A 23038-nucleotide genomic window follows, 5' to 3' on the forward strand; every position below is an offset into this window, starting at 1 on the left:
ACTGTAGCCAACCTCCATGGACGTGATCGCAAGAGAAAAGTTGATCGTAGATTGCAGCAAAGGATTGTTCGAATGGTGGAGAAAGCACCTCGATCAACTGCCAAACAGATTCAAGCTGACCTTCAGACACAAGGTACGACAGTTTCAATTTGCACCATCCGTCGCAACTCAATGAAAGGGGGTTCTCTGGTAGGAGACCCAGGAGGACCCCACTGCTGATAAATCCCGACTGGACTTTTCCAAAACACACCTGAACAAGCCAAAATCCTTCTGGGAGAATGTCCTGTGGACAGATGAGATCAAATTCGAGCTTTTTGGTGAATCACATCATCTCTACGTTTACAGAAAACTAAATGAAGCCTTCAAAGAAAAGAACACCTTCCCTACAGTCAAACATGGAGGAGGTTCAGTGATGTTTTGGGGTTGCTGTGCTGCCTCTGGCACTGGGTACCTTGAATGTGTGCATGGCATCATGAAATCAGGAGATTACCAAGGCATTTTGGAGCGCAATGTTCAACCTAGTGTCAGAAAGCTGGGTCTCCGTTGAAGGTCATGGGTCTTGCAGCAGGAGAATGACCCCAAACACACTTCAAAATGCACCCAGGAATGGTAAAAGACAAAATGCTGGACTGTTCTGAAGTGGCCAGAAATTAGTCCAGATCTAAATCCCATTGAACACCTGTGGGGAGATCTGAAAACAGCTGTTGGGAGAACGTACCCTTCAAATCTTGGAGAACTGGAGCAGTTTGAACAAGAAGAGTGGGGCAAACTGCCAGTAGAGAGATGTGGGAAGCTCATGCATGGCTATAAGAAGTGCATGACTGCAGTTATTTTGTCCAAAGACTGTGATACTAAATATTAAGTCTTGGGTGTCAATAATTTTATTACTGTCATTTCTAATTATTTTCTGATTTAAAAGGATATATTATAAGTTCTGAATCAAAAACAAAGATTCTGTAATATTAACAGTGAAATAAAGAATTGTGGAGACCAAATACTTTTGTCAATTTCAACTTATTTTTAGAGAAATTTGTGAGTTATTTGAAAAAAGTGAAAGGGTGCCAATATTTTTGGCCACGACTGTATATCCGGGATACTGGAACACTTCTTTGCGTTAAGCTTTATGTGCATCTGCTTTTTGTAAGAATGATTATCATCAACATCAATGATATCTAGTCGGGAAACAAGACCATCCATATCGGTCGCTTTCAGAGCATCGTGTTCCAGGAGGAGACAAACACGTTTCCATGAGGGATGGTAATCGCACGTGAGAGTGCGCCCCTCCATCAGGATGAGGATACATCAGGATACAAAGTGCTGCTCACTGTTTGGAGATTCATTACCAAATTAAAAGACAAAATTGGAGGTGGTGATTAAACGGAAGTGATTATATTGCACCGCCAGTGGGGACTCTAGTAAATCATACATGGGAGAGACTGGGAAATTTTCAAACCAACACTGGAAGAACACACAAAGACAACGCTTCTGGGTAGAATAGGTCGGTTGGATGTATTGCACCATTAGAGGCAATCCGGCCATATTTGACCACTTTGATTCATCTCCTTCTCATGCACATCCTCCACATTCTCTCTCCCATGGCACTAACGATTCTCCCAATAACATTTACCTTGTCGAACCAGACCAAAGAGAGTGTCCAGTCACAAATCTGATGTTATAAAGGGTGTTTCCCTAAAGAATGCCTTTTTTTCCCGAAACGAATCGCGTGCTCACACATACCGCAATGTGAACGTACAAGTGATTATAATGAATTGTAGCAAGTCTCAACAACACGTTGAGACTGCATGGCTATAAGAAGTGCATGACTGCAGTTATTTTGTCCAAAGACTGTGATAGGTGAAAAGTCTCCAAAAAATCTCAATTTTTTCTCATTTTTTTTCTCATTTTTTAAAGATATGACCGAAAAACTCGTCGCTCAAAGGATCGCCTGTGTTGCGTTTGGAATTGCACGCAAGCTTTTTGCAGACGCTCTCAGGCCCATTAAGGCTGCACAGCGTTGGCTTTGTTTTGCATTATTTTCACAGCGTTGGCTTTGGGCGACAGCCTGGAAATTCGCCAGACCTCAATCCAGCGGAGAACCTTGGAGCCATTATGAAAGAGCGAGTTGAAGACCGCTTGTTGGATTTTTCGGAGAGCGAACAGTATTCCCGTGACCGTTTAATAGATATAATCAACGAGGTATTGGAAGGAATGAAAGGTGGTACTGACCTCTTTTGCAATTTGTTGAGGTCGTTTCAAACGCATTTGAATCTTGTGAAAGCCGCTGGCGGAAAATCGATTAAAAATTATTTAAGTCTGAGGTGTGCATCCGGTCGGGAAAAAAGGCATTCTTTCGGGAAACACCCTTTACATTCTAGCAGCGGCCCATCTTGGCCCACCATTGGTGGGCAATTTAAACTGGAGGTATTGCCACTAGGTAAGTGATCCTTTCTTCAGGAACACGCGGTACACCTGAAAACAAGATTGATAGTCTAACTCAGGATCTGCTGAGTAGAGGATCTGCTGTCCCCCTGTCATGTGACCAGATACTCTGCTCTGATTTGTGGACGTTTGTGAGGGACAGACATACACCGGACGGACAAACGCTGTTCCAGACGGAATTGGCCTATGGGCTTCGCGGTAAAAATATGGCTGCCAAATCATGTGACCAATGACATCATCAACTTATTTTTCTCGACGAATTTATCCCTAGATCACGCTCATTACATTTTATACTGATCGGATCAAGTGTTCTCCTTGTCAATTTATGATGTCATAATGAAGTTATCTATGACATCATCATTAACATATGTTATTCCCCTTGGGGAGTACTTTACAATGAGCCACCTTTGAATTTTTTTTTCCCATCGAGCGGTTTCCGCGATATCGAGGTGTAATTTTTTTTGCCTTTTCCAAGATGGTAGCTGTACCACGTGATCTATGACGTAAGAATTATCATTATGTTAATCGGAGCAACGGTTGCAGAGCAAACGAATTTTAAAGGGAATAAACGCGCAAAATGTCAGACGAAGGGATATGCATACACTGGACGGACGGACAAACGCTGTTCCGGATGGAATTTCCCGACGGGCTGCGGCGTAAAAATGGGATATACTGGAACCATATTTTGCCTTGCTGGACACACCAAAGTTTTTGTGATTTTAAAGTTTTTTTTCACATCCACTTGAACTTGTCCCACTGATGTGCAGGTGTGTTTCCTGCAATTTTATTTGATTTTCACACTGTGTTTATATTCCGTTGTCCTGTTCAACTTGTAGGGCCTTTTATGATATCCTTGTGTCAAGTTCAACTTGTAGGGCCTTTTATGATATCCTGGTGTCAAGTTCAACTTGTAGGGCCTTTTATGATATTCTGGTGTCATGTTCAACTTGTCGGGCCTTTTGTGATATGCTGGTGTCATGTTCAACTTGTAGGGCCTTTTATGATATCCTGGTGTCAAGTTCAACTTGTAGGGCCTTTTATGATATTCTGGTGTCCTGTTCAACTTGTAGGGCCTTTTATGATATTCTGGTGTCATGTTCAACTTACTGGGCCTTTTATGATATCCTGGTGTCAAGTTCAACCTGTAGGGCCTTTCATGATATTCTGGTGTCAAGTTCAACCTGTAGGGCCTTTCATGATATTCTGGTGTCAAGTTCAACCTGTAGGGCCTTTTATGATATCCTTGTGTCAAGTTCAACTTGTAGGGCCTTTTATGATATTCTGGTGTCATGTTCAACTTACTGGGCCTTTTATGATATCCTGGTGTCAAGTTCAACCTGTAGGGCCTTTCATGATATTCTGGTGTCAAGTTCAACCTGTAGGGCCTTTTATGATATTCTGGGGTCATGTTCAACTTTTTTTTTTTTCTTTTTCTTTTTTTCTATACTGAATCGAGGCTCGTGAAAGAGTACTGGGCCTTTCATGATATTCTGGTGTCAAGTTCAACTTGTCGGGCCTTTTATGATATCCTGGTGTCAAGTTCAACTTGTAGGGCCTTCCATGATATTCTGGTGTCCTGTTCAACCTGTAGGGCCTTTTATGATATCCTGGTGTCAAGTTCAACCTATGTGGCGTTTTATGATATCCTGGTGTCAAGTTCAACCTATGTGGCGTTTTATGATATCCTGGTGTCAAGTTCAACTTGTAGGGCCTTCCATGATATTCTGGTGTCCTGTTCAACCTGTAGGGCCTTTTATGATATCCTGGTGTCAAGTTCAACCTATGTGGCCTTTTATGATATCCTGGTGTCAAGTTCAACCTATGTGGCGTTTTATGATATCCTGGTGTCCTGTTCAACTTGTCGGGCCTTTTATGATATCCTGGTGTCCTGTTCAACTTGTCGGGCCTTTTATGATATCCTGGTGTCAAGTTCAACTTGTAGGGCCTTCCATGATATTCTGGTGTCCTGTTCAACCTGTAGGGCCTTTTATGATATCCTGGTGTCAAGTTCAACCTATGTGGCGTTTTATGATATCCTGGTGTCCTGTTCAACTTGTCGGGCCTTTTATGATATCCTGGTGTCCTGTTCAACTTGTCGGGCCTTTCATGATATCCTGGTGCCAAGTTCAACTTGTCGGGCCTTTTATGATATCCTGGTGTCCTGTTCAACTTGTCGGGCCTTTTATGATATCCTGGTGTCAAGTTCAACTTGGTGGGCCTTTCATGATATTCTGGTGTCCTGTTCAACTTGTCGGGCCTTTTATGATATCCTGGTGTCCTGTTCAACTTGTCGGGCCTTTCATGATATCCTGGTGTCAAGTTCAACTTGTTGGGCCTTTCATGATAATCTGGTGTCAAGTTCAACTTGTCGGGCCTTTTATGATATCCTGGTGTCCTGTTCAACTTGTCGGGCCTTTTATGATATCCTGGTGTCAAGTTCAACTTGGTGGGCCTTTCATGATATTCTGGTGTCCTGTTCAACTTGTCGGGCCTTTTATGATATCCTGGTGTCCTGTTCAACTTGTCGGGCCTTTTATGATATCCTGGTGTCCTGTTCAACTTGTCGGGCCTTTTATGATATCCTGGTGTCCTGTTCAACTTGTCGGGCCTTTCATGATATCCTGGTGTCAAGTTCAACTTGTTGGGCCTTTCATGATAATCTGGTGTCAAGTTCAACTTGTCGGGCCTTTTATGATATCCTGGTGTCCTGTTCAACTTGTCGGGCCTTTTATGATATCCTGGTGTCAAGTTCAACTTGGTGGGCCTTTCATGATATCCTGGTGTCCTGTTCAACTTGTCGGGCCTTTTATGATATCCTGGTGTCCTGTTCAACTTGTCGGGCCTTTTATGATATCCTGGTGTCAAGTTCAACTTACTGGGCCTTTCATGATATTCTGGTGTCCTGTTCAACTTGTCGGGCCCTTTTATGATATCCTGGTGTCAAGTTCAACTTGTCGGGCCTTTTATGATATCCTGGTGTCAAGTTCAACTTACTGGGCCTTTCATGATATTCTGGTGTCCTGTTCAACTTGTCGGGCCTTTTATGATATCCTGGTGTCAAGTTCAACTTGTTGGGCTTTTCATGATAATCTGGTGTCAAGTTCAACTTATTGGGCCTTTCATGATAATCTGGTGTCAAGTTCAACTTGTCGGGCCTTTTATGATATCCTGGTGTCAAGTTCAACTTACTGGGCCTTTCATGATAATGTGGTGTCATGTGTGTCATGTGGTGTGATGTCATGTGGTGTGGTGTCATGTAGGGCCTTTTATGATATGCTGGTGTCCTGTTCAACTTGTCGGGCCTTTTATGATATTCTGGTGTCAAGTTCAACTTGTCGGGCCTTTTATGATATGCTGGTGTCATGTTCAACTTGTTGGGCCTTTTATGATATTCTGGTGTCAAGTTCAACTTGTCGGGCCTTTTATGATATGCTGGTGTCATGTTCAACTTGTTGGGCCTTTTATGATATTCTGGTGTCAAGTTCAACTTGGTGGGCCTTTCATGATATTCTGGTGTCCTGTTCAACTTGTCGGGCCTTTTATGATATCCTGGTGTCAAGTTCAACTTGGTGGGCCTTTCATGATATTCTGGTGTCCTGTTCAACTTGTCGGGCCTTTTATGATATCCTGGTGTCCTGTTCAACTTGTCGGGCCTTTTATGATATCCTGGTGTCCTGTTCAACTTGTCGGGCCTTTTATGATATCCTGGTGTCAAGTTCAACTTGTTGGGCCTTTCATGATAATCTGGTGTCAAGTTCAACTTGTCGGGCCTTTTATGATATCCTGGTGTCCTGTTCAACTTGTCGGGCCTTTTATGATATCCTGGTGTCCTGTTCAACTTGTCGGGCCTTTCATGATATCCTGGTGTCAAGTTCAACTTGTTGGGCCTTTCATGATAATCTGGTGTCAAGTTCAACTTGTCGGGCCTTTTATGATATCCTGGTGTCCTGTTCAACTTGTCGGGCCTTTTATGATATCCTGGTGTCAAGTTCAACTTGGTGGGCCTTTCATGATATCCTGGTGTCCTGTTCAACTTGTCGGGCCTTTTATGATATCCTGGTGTCCTGTTCAACTTGTCGGGCCTTTTATGATATCCTGGTGTCAAGTTCAACTTACTGGGCCTTTCATGATATTCTGGTGTCCTGTTCAACTTGTCGGGCCCTTTTATGATATCCTGGTGTCCTGTTCAACTTGTCGGGCCTTTTATGATATCCTGGTGTCAAGTTCAACTTGTTGGGCCTTTCATGATAATCTGGTGTCAAGTTCAACTTGTCGGGCCTTTTATGATATCCTGGTGTCCTGTTCAACTTGTCGGGCCTTTTATGATATCCTGGTGTCCTGTTCAACTTGTCGGGCCTTTCATGATATCCTGGTGTCAAGTTCAACTTGTTGGGCCTTTCATGATAATCTGGTGTCAAGTTCAACTTGTCGGGCCTTTTATGATATCCTGGTGTCCTGTTCAACTTGTCGGGCCTTTTATGATATCCTGGTGTCAAGTTCAACTTGGTGGGCCTTTCATGATATCCTGGTGTCCTGTTCAACTTGTCGGGCCTTTTATGATATCCTGGTGTCCTGTTCAACTTGTCGGGCCTTTTATGATATCCTGGTGTCAAGTTCAACTTACTGGGCCTTTCATGATATTCTGGTGTCCTGTTCAACTTGTCGGGCCCTTTTATGATATCCTGGTGTCAAGTTCAACTTGTCGGGCCTTTTATGATATTCTGGTGTCCTGTTCAACTTGTCGGGCCCTTTTATGATATCCTGGTGTCAAGTTCAACTTGTTGGGCTTTTCATGATAATCTGGTGTCCTGTTCAACTTGTCGGGCCCTTTTATGATATCCTGGTGTCAAGTTCAACTTACTGGGCCTTTCATGATATCCTGGTGTCCTGTTCAACTTGTCGGGCCTTTTATGATATCCTGGTGTCCTGTTCAACTTGTCGGGCCTTTTATGATATCCTGGTGTCAAGTTCAACTTACTGGGCCTTTCATGATATTCTGGTGTCCTGTTCAACTTGTCGGGCCCTTTTATGATATCCTGGTGTCAAGTTCAACTTGTCGGGCCTTTTATGATATTCTGGTGTCAAGTTCAACTTGTCGGGCCCTTTTATGATATCCTGGTGTCAAGTTCAACTTGTCGGGCCCTTTTATGATATCCTGGTGTCAAGTTCAACTTGTCGGGCCCTTTTATGATATCCTGGTGTCAAGTTCAACTTGTTGGGCCTTTCATGATATCCTGGTGTCCTGTTCAACTTGTCGGGCCTTTTATGATATTCTGGTGTCCTGTTCAACTTGTCGGGCCTTTTATGATATCCTGGTGTCAAGTTCAACTTACTGGGCCTTTCATGATATTCTGGTGTCCTGTTCAACTTGTCGGGCCCTTTTATGATATCCTGGTGTCAAGTTCAACTTACTGGGCCTTTCATGATATTCTGGTGTCCTGTTCAACTTGTCGGGCCTTTTATGATATCCTGGTGTCAAGTTCAACTTGTTGGGCTTTTCATGATAATCTGGTGTCAAGTTCAACTTATTGGGCCTTTCATGATAATCTGGTGTCAAGTTCAACTTGTCGGGCCTTTTATGATATCCTGGTGTCAAGTTCAACTTACTGGGCCTTTCATGATAATGTGGTGTCATGTGTGTCATGTGGTGTGATGTCATGTGGTGTGGTGTCATGTAGGGCCTTTTATGATATTCTGGTGTCATGTTCAACTTGTCGGGCCTTTTATGATATTCTGGTGTCATGTTCAACTTGTCGGGCCTTTTATGATATTCTGGTGTCAAGTTCAACTTGTCGGGCCTTTTATGATATGCTGGTGTCATGTTCAACTTGTTGGGCCTTTTATGATATTCTGGTGTCAAGTTCAACTTGTCGGGCCTTTTATGATATGCTGGTGTCATGTTCAACTTGTTGGGCCTTTTATGATATTCTGGTGTCAAGTTCAACTTGTCGGGCCTTTTATGATATTCTGGTGTCAAGTTCAACTTGTCGGGCCTTTTATGATATGCTGGTGTCATGTTCAACTTGTTGGGCCTTTTATGATATTCTGGTGTCATGTTCAACTTGTCGGGCCTTTTATGATATTCTGGTGTCAAGTTCAACTTGTCGGGCCTTTTATGATATGCTGGTGTCATGTTCAACTTGTTGGGCCTTTTATGATATTCTGGTGTCCTGTTCAACTTGTTGGGCCTTTTATGATATTCTGGTGTCATGTTCAACTTGTTGGGCCTTTTATGATATTCTGGTGTCCTGTTCAACTTGTCGGGCCTTTTATGATATGCTGGTGTCATGTTCAACTTGTTGGGCCTTTTATGATATTCTGGTGTCATGTTCAACTTGTTGGGCCTTTTATGATATTCTGGTGTCATGTTCAACTTGTCGGGCCTTTTATGATATCCTGGTGTCAAGTTCAACTTGTCGGGCCTTTTATGATATTCTGGTGTCAAGTTCAACTTGTCGGGCCTTTTATGATATTCTGGTGTCCTGTTCAACTTGTCGGGCCCTTTTATGATATCCTGGTGTCAAGTTCAACTTGTCGGGCCCTTTTATGATATCCTGGTGTCAAGTTCAACTTGTTGGGCCTTTCATGATATCCTGGTGTCCTGTTCAACTTGTCGGGCCTTTTATGATATTCTGGTGTCCTGTTCAACTTGTCGGGCCTTTTATGATATCCTGGTGTCAAGTTCAACTTACTGGGCCTTTCATGATATTCTGGTGTCCTGTTCAACTTGTCGGGCCCTTTTATGATATCCTGGTGTCAAGTTCAACTTACTGGGCCTTTCATGATATTCTGGTGTCCTGTTCAACTTGTCGGGCCTTTTATGATATCCTGGTGTCAAGTTCAACTTGTTGGGCTTTTCATGATAATCTGGTGTCAAGTTCAACTTATTGGGCCTTTCATGATAATCTGGTGTCAAGTTCAACTTGTCGGGCCTTTTATGATATCCTGGTGTCAAGTTCAACTTACTGGGCCTTTCATGATAATGTGGTGTCATGTGTGTCATGTGGTGTGATGTCATGTGGTGTGGTGTCATGTAGGGCCTTTTATGATATTCTGGTGTCATGTTCAACTTGTCGGGCCTTTTATGATATTCTGGTGTCATGTTCAACTTGTCGGGCCTTTTATGATATTCTGGTGTCAAGTTCAACTTGTCGGGCCTTTTATGATATGCTGGTGTCATGTTCAACTTGTTGGGCCTTTTATGATATTCTGGTGTCAAGTTCAACTTGTCGGGCCTTTTATGATATGCTGGTGTCATGTTCAACTTGTTGGGCCTTTTATGATATTCTGGTGTCAAGTTCAACTTGTCGGGCCTTTTATGATATTCTGGTGTCAAGTTCAACTTGTCGGGCCTTTTATGATATGCTGGTGTCATGTTCAACTTGTTGGGCCTTTTATGATATTCTGGTGTCATGTTCAACTTGTCGGGCCTTTTATGATATTCTGGTGTCAAGTTCAACTTGTCGGGCCTTTTATGATATGCTGGTGTCATGTTCAACTTGTTGGGCCTTTTATGATATTCTGGTGTCAAGTTCAACTTGTCGGGCCTTTTATGATATGCTGGTGTCATGTTCAACTTGTTGGGCCTTTTATGATATTCTGGTGTCAAGTTCAACTTGTCGGGCCTTTTATGATATGCTGGTGTCATGTTCAACTTGTCGGGCCTTTTGTGATATGCTGGTGTCATGTTCAACTTGTCGGGCCTTTTATGATATTCTGGTGTCAAGTTCAACTTGTCGGGCCTTTTATGATATGCTGGTGTCCTGTTCAACTTGTAGGGCCTTTTATGATATCCTGGTGTCATGTTCAACTTGTCGGGCCTTTCATGATATGCTGGTGTCCTGTTCAACTTGTAGGGCCTTTTATGATATGCTGGTGTCCTGTTCAACTTGTAGGGCCTTTTATGATATCCTGGTGTCATGTTCAACTTGTCGGGCCTTTCATGATATTCTGGTGTCAAGTTCAACTTGTCGGGCCTTTTATGATATGCTGGTGTCCTGTTCAACTTGTAGGGCCTTTTATGATATTCTGGTGTCAAGTTCAACTTGTCGGGCCTTTTATGATATGCTGGTGTCCTGTTCAACTTGTAGGGCCTTTTATGATATCCTGGTGTCATGTTCAACTTGTCGGGCCTTTCATGATATGCTGGTGTCCTGTTCAACTTGTAGGGCCTTTTATGATATGCTGGTGTCCTGTTCAACTTGTAGGGCCTTTTATGATATCCTGGTGTCATGTTCAACTTGTCGGGCCTTTCATGATATTCTGGTGTCAAGTTCAACTTGTCGGGCCTTTTATGATATGCTGGTGTCCTGTTCAACTTGTAGGGCCTTTTATGATATTCTGGTGTCAAGTTCAACTTGTCGGGCCTTTTATGATATTCTGGTGTCAAGTTCAACTTGTCGGGGCTTTTATGATATTCTGGTGTCATGTTCAACTTGTCGGGCCTTTTATGATATTCTGGTGTCATGTTCAACTTGTTGGGCCTTTCATGATATTTTGTTTGCCTTTTCAACTTGTAGGGCCTTTTATGATATTTTGTTGTCCTGTTCAACTTGTAGGGCCTTTTATGGTATGCTGTTGTCAAGTTCAACTTACTGGGCCTTTCATGATAATGTGGTGTCATGTGGTGTGGTGTCACTGTGTGTCACATGTGTGTCATGTGTCATGTGGTGTGGTGCCATGTGGTGTGGTGTCATGATAATGTGGTGTCATTTGGTGTCATGTAGGGCCTTTTATGATATGCTGGTGTCAAGTTCAACTTGTAGGGCCTTTTGTGATATTCTGGTGTCATGTTCAACTTGTCGGGCCTTTTATGATATTCTGGTGTCAAGTTCAACTTGTCGGGCCTTTTATGATATGCTGGTGTCATGTTCAACTTGTAGGGCCTTTTGTGATATGCTGGTGTCATGTTCAACCTGTAGGGCCTTTTATGATATCCTGGTGTCCTGTTCAACTTGTCGGGCCGTTTATGATATCCTGGTGTCAAGTTCAACCTATGTGGCCTTTTATGATATCCTGGTGTCCTGTTCAACTTGTCGGGCCTTTTATGATATCCTGGTGTCCTGTTCAACTTGTCGGGCCTTTTATGATATCCTGGTGTCAAGTTCAACTTGTCGGGCCTTTCATGATATCCTGGTGTCAAGTTCAACTTGTTGGGCCTTTCATGATAATCTGGTGTCAAGTTCAACTTGTCGGGCCTTTTATGATATCCTGGTGTCCTGTTCAACTTGTCGGGCCTTTCATGATATCCTGGTGTCAAGTTCAACTTGTTGGGCCTTTCATGATAATCTGGTGTCAAGTTCAACTTGTCGGGCCTTTTATGATATCCTGGTGTCCTGTTCAACTTGTCGGGCCTTTTATGATATCCTGGTGTCCTGTTCAACTTGTCGGGCCTTTTATGATATCCTGGTGTCCTGTTCAACTTGTCGGGCCTTTTATGATATCCTGGTGTCAAGTTCAACTTGGTGGGCCTTTCATGATATTCTGGTGTCCTGTTCAACTTGTCGGGCCTTTTATGATATCCTGGTGTCAAGTTCAACTTACTGGGCCTTTCATGATATTCTGGTGTCCTGTTCAACTTGTCGGGCCTTTTATGATATCCTGGTGTCAAGTTCAACTTGTTGGGCTTTTCATGATAATCTGGTGTCAAGTTCAACTTATTGGGCCTTTCATGATAATCTGGTGTCAAGTTCAACTTACTGGGCCTTTCATGATTATGTGGTGTCATGTGTGTCATGTGGTGTGATGTCATGTGGTGTGGTGTCATGTGGTGTCATGTAGGGCCTTTTATGATATTCTGGTGTCATGTTCAACTTGTTGGGCCTTTTATGATATTCTGGTGTCATGTTCAACTTGTCGGGCCTTTTATGATATTCTGGTGTCGTGTTCAACTTGTCGGGCCTTTTATGATATTCTGGTGTCATGTTCAACTTGTCGGGCCTTTTATGATATTCTGGTGTCAAGTTCAACTTGTCAGGCCTTTTATGATATTCTGGTGTCATGTTCAACTTGTTGGGCCTTTTATGATATTTTGTTGTCCTGTTCAACTTGTAGGGCCTTTTATGATATCCTGGTGTCATGTTCAACTTGTCGGGCCTTTTATGATATTCTGGTGTCAAGTTCAACTTGTCGGGCCTTTTATGATATTCTGGTGTCATGTTCAACTTGTCGGGCCTTTTATGATATTCTGGTGTCATGTTCAACTTGTTGGGCCTTTCATGATATTTTGTTTGCCTTTTCAACTTGTAGGGCCTTTTATGATAATGTGGTGTCATGTGGTGTGGTGTCACTGTGTGTCACATGTGTGTCATGTGTCATGTGGTGTGGTGCCATGTGGTGTGGTGTCATGATAATGTGGTGTCATTTGGTGTCATGTAGGGCCTTTTGTGATATTCTGGTGTCATGTTCAACTTGTCGGGCCTTTTATGATATTCTGGTGTCAAGTTCAACTTGTAGGGCCTTTTGTGATACTAGGGCATGCCCGTACTATATCTATATCTATAATTATATCCCCCCCCTCTATTTACATGAAATGGTTTGGTCCAAAGCGAACGGCTTGCGATTACGGTGACAATCCCCCCCCTCTATTTACATGAAATGGTTTGGTCCAAAGCGAACGGCTTGCGGAGTTTGGTAAAGAAATCGCCATAGCATGCACAAACGCGCAGGAAAGCGAAAGAATCGCAAATTAGTTTTAATTAGTTTTAAAACATCGTTTCACGCCAACATAGCGGCAACATAGTTTGCCAACGTGAAATAAATGAATACGCTCTCAAATGTGCCGTCCGAGGCAGAGTCTGTTCGCCACGTTCGGCACACGTGATAGCTCGCTGCTCTCTGATTGGTTGAATCGTTTTTTGGACATAGCTCGGTAACTACTTCTCCGATTAATATGAAACCTTGAAAAGGCACATCCTCGGGTCCCCAGCAATATACCTGGCAAGTTTAAAGTATATCGGACCCGTGGTTGTCGAGAAACAGCGGTCACAGACATACATACATACATACATACATACATACATACATACATACATACATACATACACACAGAGATTACTGGAATTATAGATAGATGCTGGTGTCAAGTTCAACTTGTTGGGCCTTTTATGATATTCTGGTGTCAAGTTCAACTTGTAGGGCCTTTTGTGATATGCTGGTGTCAAGTTCAACTTGTCGGGCCTTTTATGATATTCTGGTGTCAAGTTCAACTTGTAGGGCCTTTTATGATATGCTGGTGTCATGTTCAACTTGTAGGAGCTTTTGTGATATGCTGGTGTCATGTTCAACTTGTAGGGCCTTTTATGATATTCTGGTGTCATGTTCAACTTGTTGGGCCTTTTATGATATTCTGGTGTCATGTTCAACTTGTAGGGCCTTTTGTGATATGCTGGTGTCATGTTCAACTTGTCGGGCCTTTTATGATATTCTGGTGTCATGTTCAACTTGTAGGGCCTTTTGTGATATGCTGGTGTCAAGTTCAACTTGTAAGGCCTTTTATGATATTCTGGTGTCATGTTCAACTTGTAGGGCCTTTTATGATATTCTGGTGTCATGTTCAACTTGTAGGGCCTTTTGTGATATGCTGGTGTCAAGTTCAACTTGTAGGGCCTTTTATGATATTCTGGTGTCATGTTCAACTTGTCGGGCCTTTTATGATATTCTGGTGTCATGTTCAACTTGTAGGGCCTTTTGTGATATGCTGGTGTCAAGTTCAACTTGTAAGGCCTTTTATGATATGCTGGTGTCAAGTTCAACTTGTTGGGCCTTTTATGATATTCTGGTGTCAAGTTCAACTTGTCGGGCCTTTTATGATATGCTGTTGTCAAGTTCAACTTGTTGGGCCTTTTATGATATTCTGGTGTCAAGTTCAACTTGTCGGGCCTTTTATGATATGCTGGTGTCAAGTTCAACTTGTCGGGCCTTTTATGATATCCTGGTGTCAAGTTCAACTTGTCGGGCCTTTTATGATATGCTGGTGTCATGTTCAACTTGTCGGGCCTTTTATGATATTCTGGTATCAAGTTCAACTTGTCGGGCCTTTTATGATATTCTGGTGTCAAGTTCAACTTGTCGGGCCTTTTATGATATGCTGTTGTCAAGTTCAACTTGTTGGGCCTTTTATGATATTCTGGTGTCAAGTTCAACTTGTCGGGCCTTTTATGATATGCTGGTGTCAAGTTCAACTTGTCGGGCCTTTTATGATATTCTGGTGTCAAGTTCAACTTGTCGGGCCTTTTATGATATTCTGGTGTCAAGTTCAACTTGTCGGGCCTTTTATGATATGCTGTTGTCAAGTTCAACTTGTTGGGCCTTTTATGATATTCTGGTGTCAAGTTCAACTTGTCGGGCCTTTTATGATATGCTGGTGTCAAGTTCAACTTGTCGGGCCTTTTATGATATTCTGGTGTCAAGTTCAACTTGTCGGGCCTTTTATGATATTCTGGTGTCAAGTTCAACTTGTCGGGCCTTTTATGATATTCTGGTGTCAAGTTCAACTTGTCGGGCCTTTTATGATATGCTGGTGTCATGTTCAACTTGTGGGACCCATTGCTGGGATTTTCAGCCTAGTTCCTGAAAAGTAAAGATTTTAACGACACTCATTATTCTGTTTATGCTTTAACGTTTGGAAACTTGAGGTGCCCATCAGTCTTGGAGTGATAATTAAAGCTAAGCCAGGAGAATAAGATGTTGATGAAGTACAGTTGGAGTACAAGAGACTTCCCAGGTCATGGCACCAGGATGGACTAAACAGGGCATTCCGTTTGTGAGTTTTGTTTACAAAATCTCATCCACCATGGTATTTCCTTCCGTCATTAATGGCTTTGGTGACTGCAAAGTGACATTACACATCCCCAAATGACGTCAAACAGTGCAAGCATGACGGGATTGGGTTTGGCACAAGTTGGCCTCATCTTGGAGCGAACATTTATTGCATGACGCGTTCAAAATACCAGGATCGATACGCAAATGGTTCTTTACAAGACTCGACATTGTTGTTATCATTGCTGCAGTTACTTCAACCGTTGTTATCCACCTGGGTTGCTGTGATATTGGAGGGTGAGTGAACTCCCCATCGAGCTGGCTTGGTTTTTCCGTTCAGGTTTTATGACTCGCCTGTCTTTTCTGTTCATGTTCGTGCCTTTGCCAAATTGCAAAAGGGTCATTGTACCAGTAGCATGGTGGATGATATTTTGTCGACAAAATTCAGAAATGGAATGTCCTCTTTAGTCCATCCTGGTGCCATGACCTGGCAAGTCTCTTTTACTCCAACTGTGCCGCATCGACTTCTTCTTCTTCTTCTCCTGGCTTAGTTTTAATTATGACTCCAAGACTGATGGACACTTCAAGTTTCCAAACGTAAAGCATTAACAGAACTAGAACAGCTCTCGGTAGAGCAGGTACCTCTGCCAGGCCGAACAGTTTGTTTTGTATTCCACTGATAGGCCGGATCTGGATTCGGACCTCGCCCAAAATCGAATCGGCTTGTTCTCGTCACCGAACCAACTCGTCCCCCAAGTTTAGTCACAACTCGTCCATCACTTTTTTAAATATCATGTTATATATCGCTTTTCACCCGATCTCTCAATGGTGAAGAATCACTTAAAAATTAAATAATTCTCGTATCCGAATCCACATTCAGATCTTTACCAAAATCGAATCGAATCGTCCTTGTCATACACCCAACCGGTCCACCAAATTTCGTCCGAATCCGTCCACAACCTTTTGAGATATTTTGTTCACAAACAAACGCACAGGGGTGAAAACTACAACGCCACTCAGTGGAGCGCATACTCCCGCCGTGGGTCAAGTTGGAATAGTACGATTTCACAAAAGTTTGAGTGAGTAGTTCAGTGACAACACAAGACAAGACAACACAAGACAGACACTGCACAGATACGTATATATATATTTGGAATATATTGAAGATAATGTTAAAAAAAAAAAAAACAAGGCAATTTCACTTACATTTTCGGATTCAGCGTTCAATTCTATATAAGTGAGTGTATTTTGAGGCATGTGGGACTTCAAATAAAATTGTAAGCCAGGAAAAACGTTCGTTTCATTCCTTAGGGATACAACATGTAAAACTGGCCCAAACGTGAAAACAAAACTCGCTCATTTTAAGTCGTACAAGCTAATGCGACCACTCATTCTTCTGGGAAGAATCCCGTGCACATGCTTGTCACACTTATAAGTTACTTAATTCTTTATAAGTTCATCAAATACTGACACCGCGATTGACATATGCTGAGGTAAATGTTGATATCTCTTCTGAGGTAAAAAAACAAAAAACACTTTTAAAGCATTATACGTATCAACCGATACATTTTATGAAACGGGGAAACCTAATACACACTTTGGTGGTTTTAAAATGACAGAATATGTCTTTATTATAAAAAAATAATGAACATTGAAGACGATGCTGCTAAGAAATACACCGCTCTAACACATAACCACGAGTTTAAACTACATTTACAACAAATATGAAAACTATTTTCATATCACAATGTTAAATATAGAAACGTTTAAAAAAAATGAGCCCTATCTTCCAATGGTAAACAATTAACAATCCTTCAAAAAATTCCTGGATTGGGAATAATATCCTGAGCTTCACCAAAAACTAATCAATTCTTCCTTATCCCAAGGGCAATCATCCCACCAACTTTCATCCAAATCCGTTCAGAACTTTTCTAGATATCTTGTTCACAAACACACGAACATACACACACACGGACGGACACGATCGAATGCATTACTCCCCGGCGGGAGTAACAACCTCCATCCATCTTCGGTGGGGCGGAGGTAATAACGAGTGTAGTTAAAATCTTCCTTTACTTCCTATAAAACTAAGATGAAAGGCCCTGCAAGTTTAACAGGACACCAGAATATAACGGCACTGCCAAAATTCAGCACTGTACATACCCACTGTACATACCTGTACACCTTGCATCATGTGTACAGGTATTTTCAGAATTGCCTTCATAAATGATGTAACCAGCAAACACGTACTAAATGTGCGAAGAGCAATGCCATTGTCATCATTATATTCACCAATATCTACACACAGTGTCCATCGATCAGGCACTGCCATTGTTCGTTACCATAGCAACATGCGATTGTCTAGCCAATGATGCTTCAGCCCTGGTGCAGTATGTTATCGATTAGTATGATTTATTTATTTTGTATACATGATAGACAATCGCCGAAGAGCTCGGGCAGAATGGAAGGGAACAAAATGGAAGGGGGAAACAGCAATAGCAGAGTAGAAGTGAGATTGTGGTCATGGGGAAGGGGAGAAGGACACATGGAGTTGGGGTGCACAAGGTGAATGAAACACAGCAAGAAGAGGAAGCGGAAAGTGGGGATGAAACACAAAAGCAGCAAACCAACCGACAACCGACAGATGAAAAGAGGAGAGGGAATGGGGTGCGGGATCACAATAACCTGGAAGTGGGGAATACCTGGGTATGGGGTCATTTGGGGTGGAAGAGATTATGAGTATGGATGGGGGATGATGTCAGGTAGCGGTGAACAGGTTTCTTGAAGCTCTGAAGGGAAGACTGGGACTGAACAGACTGGGGTAGTTTGTTCCACAATATGTTAATGGTTTAACTGCACACCCGAATTGCTCCATTTGGGAGACCAATCAGAAGTCATTGGTTACAATCATTCTCGATCTTTCTAAATAAACCATTTGCTTTGCATTCCATTGCGGAATTGTTGGAATGTTGCACAATTCATCATTTGGATGCCGCATGCCAAAGCAGAGCAACGAAACTTTGCCTCTTTCTGTGATGTAAGGTAGCTCACGTGGTCATGTGCTTGATCTTCAGCAGAAGAGGATTTGACAAAGACGACATACTGGTGCAGTGCCAGCACGGGTGCTGCAACACGGAGTATGCCTTCGTCAGCCGTCCCAAATGGAAACACGCGCTATCTTGTTAATAAAATGCCATTGCTGTCTTCATTTGGAAGTTCCAGAAGTGGTTTCAATCTGTCAGAACTCAAACCGGAAGATATTGACCAGGGGAGTACTCTGGGTGCAAGGAGGGGCTTAAGTGAATTATCCCAGCCCTTTCCTACCTCTACCTCTACCTCTCCACATCCTCCCTCCCACCCCCACATGCTTACGGTTTGTTTCAGTGTGAAACGGTTAACTTGGCGATTGCCACAATAAAGCGGATTGAATATTTTAAAGTAGTACAATTATGCAAATTTGATTTTATAAAGTTCTACTAGCCGGATCAATTATGCAAAAAAATTTTTTTAGGCCGTACAAGTATGCAAATATATATATATTTTAAGTACTGTAGTACAATTATGCAAATTTGATTTTCTTTAAAGGAGTACAATTTTACAAATTCAACTATTTTAAGTAGTACAATTATGCAAATTTGATTTTGTTAGGTCGTATAATTATGCAAATTTGTTTTTGTTTTGTAAAATTATGCAAATCTGATTTTGGTAGGTAGTACAATTATGCAAATTTGATTTTGTTAGGTCGTATAATTATGCAAATTTGTTTTTGTTTTGTAAAATTATGCAAATTTGATTTTGGTAGGTAGTACAATTATGCAAATTTGATTTTTTAAGTAGTTCAATTATGCAAATTTGATTTTTTAAGTCGTACAATTATGCAATTTTTTTTTTTTGCACAATTATGCAAATTTGATTTTTTAAGTAGTAAAATTATGCAAATTTGATTTTGGTAGGTAGTACAATTATGCAAATTTGATTTTTTAAGTAGTACAATTATGCAAATTTGATTTTTTAAGTAGTACAATTATTCAAATTTTTTTTTTTGCACAATTATGCAAATTTGATTTTTAAAGTAGTACAATTATGCAAAAAAAAAAATTTGTACAATTATGCAAATTTGATTTTTTAAGTAGTACAATTATGCAAATTTGATTCTTATTTTTTGTATAATTATGCAAATTTGATTTTGTTAAATAGTACAATTATGCAAATTTGATTTTTTTTAAAGTAATACAATTATGCAAATTTGATTTTTTAAGTAGTACAATTATGCAAAAAAAATTATTTGTACAATTATGCAAATTAGATTTTTAAAGTAGTACAATTATGCAAATTTGATTATTATTTTTTGTATAATTATGCAAATTTGATTTTGTTAAATAGTACAATTATGCAAATTTGATTTTTTAAGTAGTACAATTATGCAAAAAAAAAAATTTGTACAATTATGCAAATTTGATTTTTTAAGTAGTACAATTATGCAAATTTGATTCTTATTTTTTGTATAATTATGCAAATTTGATTTTGTTAAATAGTACAATTATGCAAATTTGATTTTTTTTAAAGTAATACAATTATGCAAATTTGATTTTTTAAGTAGTACAATTATGCAAAAAAAATTATTTGTACAATTATGCAAATTAGATTTTTAAAGTAGTACAATTATGCAAATTTGATTATTATTTTTTGTATAATTATGCAAATTTGATTTTGTTAAATAGTACAATTATGCAAATTTGATTTTGTTAAATAGTACAATTATGCAAATTTGATTTTTTAAAGTAGTACGATTATGCAAATTTGATTTTTTTTCTTTTTTAATCAAAATGTCAAGCATTGCTTAAAAAGGTCTGCTTTGAGAAAATATAAATAGAGATGTGTGTTTGTTTAAGTTTGCCGATAGGAACACGTTTTTGTGTAATGATCTCGACACAAGCAATAGCTTTGTGTTTTCATTTCGTCTTTACAAGGTCGAGGCTCAGGGAAGAATGAGATGGCAGAGGGTAAAAGGGCAACAACCTGACCATGAGGCAGTGGTTGTAACATGTAGACGCAACAAGTAAAGAAAGAATTCGTTTGTTGTTTGCGTGAGTGGTTAAGCGATCGCCTGCGTGAGTGGTTAAGCGATCGGCTGCGTGAGTGGTTAAGCGATCGGCTGCGTGAGTACGTGTGATGTACGTATGTGTCTGCATTTTTAAAATTCATTTTCTCGGAAACCTTTGGTGACACGGAATTTTCACCATCGGAGCGGCTCCTCCTGCAGAATTGTTTTATTCATAATTATGACATCATAGGTCATGTGGGAGGACGCCATCTTGGAAAAATGTTGCATCTCTTCATCTCTGAAACTGCTCCAAGGGACAACGATTAGTTTGATCAGTTTGAAATTTCTTGAGCGTGATCTACACAACAATCATATTAGAGAATATAAATTTATGATGTCATCGCTCACGTGGTCTGGCATCCATAATGTATCCAAGGAAAAAAAAAAACCCTTCAAAAACAGAAGAGTTGGCTCGCACCAAGTTGCCTGCGCAGGGTAAGTGTTGTATGAATATCATCTAGTTTCGTATTCGTATTCAGCCTTTAACTGCTCGTTTACATCATTGTTCAGAGTGTGGCTGTGCCGCTGATGCAGTGCCCCCTCTAGTTTGGGCAGCAACTTCTAATTTGTTCAGTATGCAGGCGATGGCTTGCCCATTCTTTGGGAAGGACATCATGGGATTTTTAATGCCGACCAACTAATGCTGACAGATGGGACGCCCAGTTTAACGTCCAGTTTAACGTCCAGTTTAACACCCAGTTTAACGTCCAGTTTAACACCCAGTGTAACGTCCATCCAAGGGACGGCACACACACATTGATTGATTCGCCCTGTCTGTGAAACACCTGGATGACAGTTTATAGCCGGGGGGGTGGGATTCAAATCCAGACGAGATGGATCAGGGGGAATGGGGACGAATGACGCAAGATGGTTCTGCAGCACCTTCTCAAAGCACTGGATGGAAGAGTGGGATTGAACCATCTTTGGAAAGCAGTCCCACAAATGGGGAAAGCATGTAAATAGAAGAGCTTAGGTGTGTGGTAATGGCTGGATTTTGGGAGTTTAACTATGAGAATGTGTCTGTCCTGGAGGAGCTGGGGAGAGTTAGTTATATACTGTACTTTAAGTAAGTGCATGGTGTATGTACAAAGTGATTGAGGGGCCCCGTTATTCTTCAAGGGCACAGTGCGCATGCGCGGAGGCACACGCAGAGGCACACCAGCATGGCAACAAACATTGATGGGAAGGAGAGAATGATGAGTGACAAATCTGACCTCAGGAAATGTCAATTTGCCTTTATGTATCTTGTTATAAATTAATTAATTAATAAAGTGGTAATTACAAGTCAAAAGTCACATGGACGTTTGTGGTGAAAATCCACCTTTAAAACCCAATTATGTGCAATAATTGCAGAATTGGCTTCAGATTGGGACTGATTAATATTTAGTTTCCAAGGTTATTTAAACCATAAATGTCATGTATGTGCATGGTGACACGCATGACGATCTGTCGGATCAGGTCACAAGGTTTGGGGGAAAAAAAATTCAAAATTCCGCATTTCTTTTTTTTCTTTGTCGTGCGATCACGTGAACACATCTTTGTCATCTTGAGATCGATCCAGGTGGTACAGGGCAGGTTCACAGGTCGAGCAATGACGATTTACTATGCTTACTTTAGAAAGATAAACACAACTGTGTAAGCACACCGATGCCAATGGAGATGCTGAAGGTGCATTGAATGTGATGAGCGAGGGCAGGTTGTTGCGGACCGACGACCGCATCGTGTCTAGCTCGTATCCATGGTGACGGCAGTGAGAAGGTGACGTGTGCACGATGTATTGTCGCTGCTTCTTGCTCACACCTGTGATTGTGTGTGCCGTTTCCCAGCTCGTGTGCAGAGGCATCCTGGGAAGGGAGAGCGATGCATGGCGCATACCAATAGGGCCGGGCACGACGAGGTGGCCATGCTTGGTGGCACACGTCGCCGGACCCCGACCTTATTCTGATGCACGCTCAGCTCCGGACACCTGGACGATCATCGCGTTCCGAGTGGCCACGTGGCCGGCTCCGCACGCCCTCTGAATGTGCGCGGCGCACGCACCTGCAGGAGCACAGCACCTGGTACACCCACGAAGCTCGGGTCTTGGTACTGCAGCACCTGCGGACGGCTCACAACTTGGAGCCGGGGCACACTGCAACTCTGCATCCACCTGCGCCAATTAAAAAGGTGTGTGCTCATTTCCTCGCCAACACACATTCAGAAATCACCTTCATGTGGATCAGTGGATGTGCAACTTGCGATAGGTTCGAATACTTCAAACCTGTCCTTGTGAACCTCACCTATCCTTGTTTACCTGACCTGTCCTTGTTTACCTGACCTGTCCTTGTGAACCTCACCTGTCCTTGTGAACCTCACCTGTCCTTGTTTACCTGACCTGTCCTTGTTTACCTGACCTGTCCTTGTTTACCTGACCTGTCCTTGTGAACCTGACCTGTCCTTGTGAACCTGACCTGTCCTTGTTAACCTGACCTGTCCTTGTTAACCTGACCTGTCCTTGAGAACCTCACCTGTCCTTGTTTACCTGACCTGTCCTTGTGAACCTCACCTGTCCTTGTTTACCTGACCTGTGATTGTGAACCTCACCTGTCCTTGTTTACCTGACCTGTTCTTGTGAACCTGACCTGTCCTTGAAACCAGAATCGAGGCTCGTGTAAGAGCGAAAACATTGAACATGAAAACATGCACAGACACATAAAACATGCAATGAAGGGAGCGGGAGACAAGCGGGGCAGAGAG

The 23038-nt window shown here is 41.8% G+C and overlaps 1 protein-coding gene across 1 annotated transcript in view; it reads left to right on the forward strand.

The window, feature by feature from the left end:
- Window positions 1–23038, forward strand: part of GNAZ (G protein subunit alpha z) — a 199765-nt gene that overhangs the window by 50392 nt on the left and 126335 nt on the right. The window contains exon 2 of the mRNA XM_068135119.2: window positions 22129–22468. The gene's annotated coding sequence lies outside the window, so the exon portion shown is untranslated. The remainder of the gene's footprint in view (window positions 1–22128; window positions 22469–23038) is intronic.

Source organism: Myxine glutinosa, chromosome 14 (genome assembly GCF_964187855.1).
Source record: "Myxine glutinosa chromosome 14, kmMyxGlut1.1, whole genome shotgun sequence".
Taxonomy (NCBI): domain Eukaryota; kingdom Metazoa; phylum Chordata; class Myxini; order Myxiniformes; family Myxinidae; genus Myxine; species Myxine glutinosa.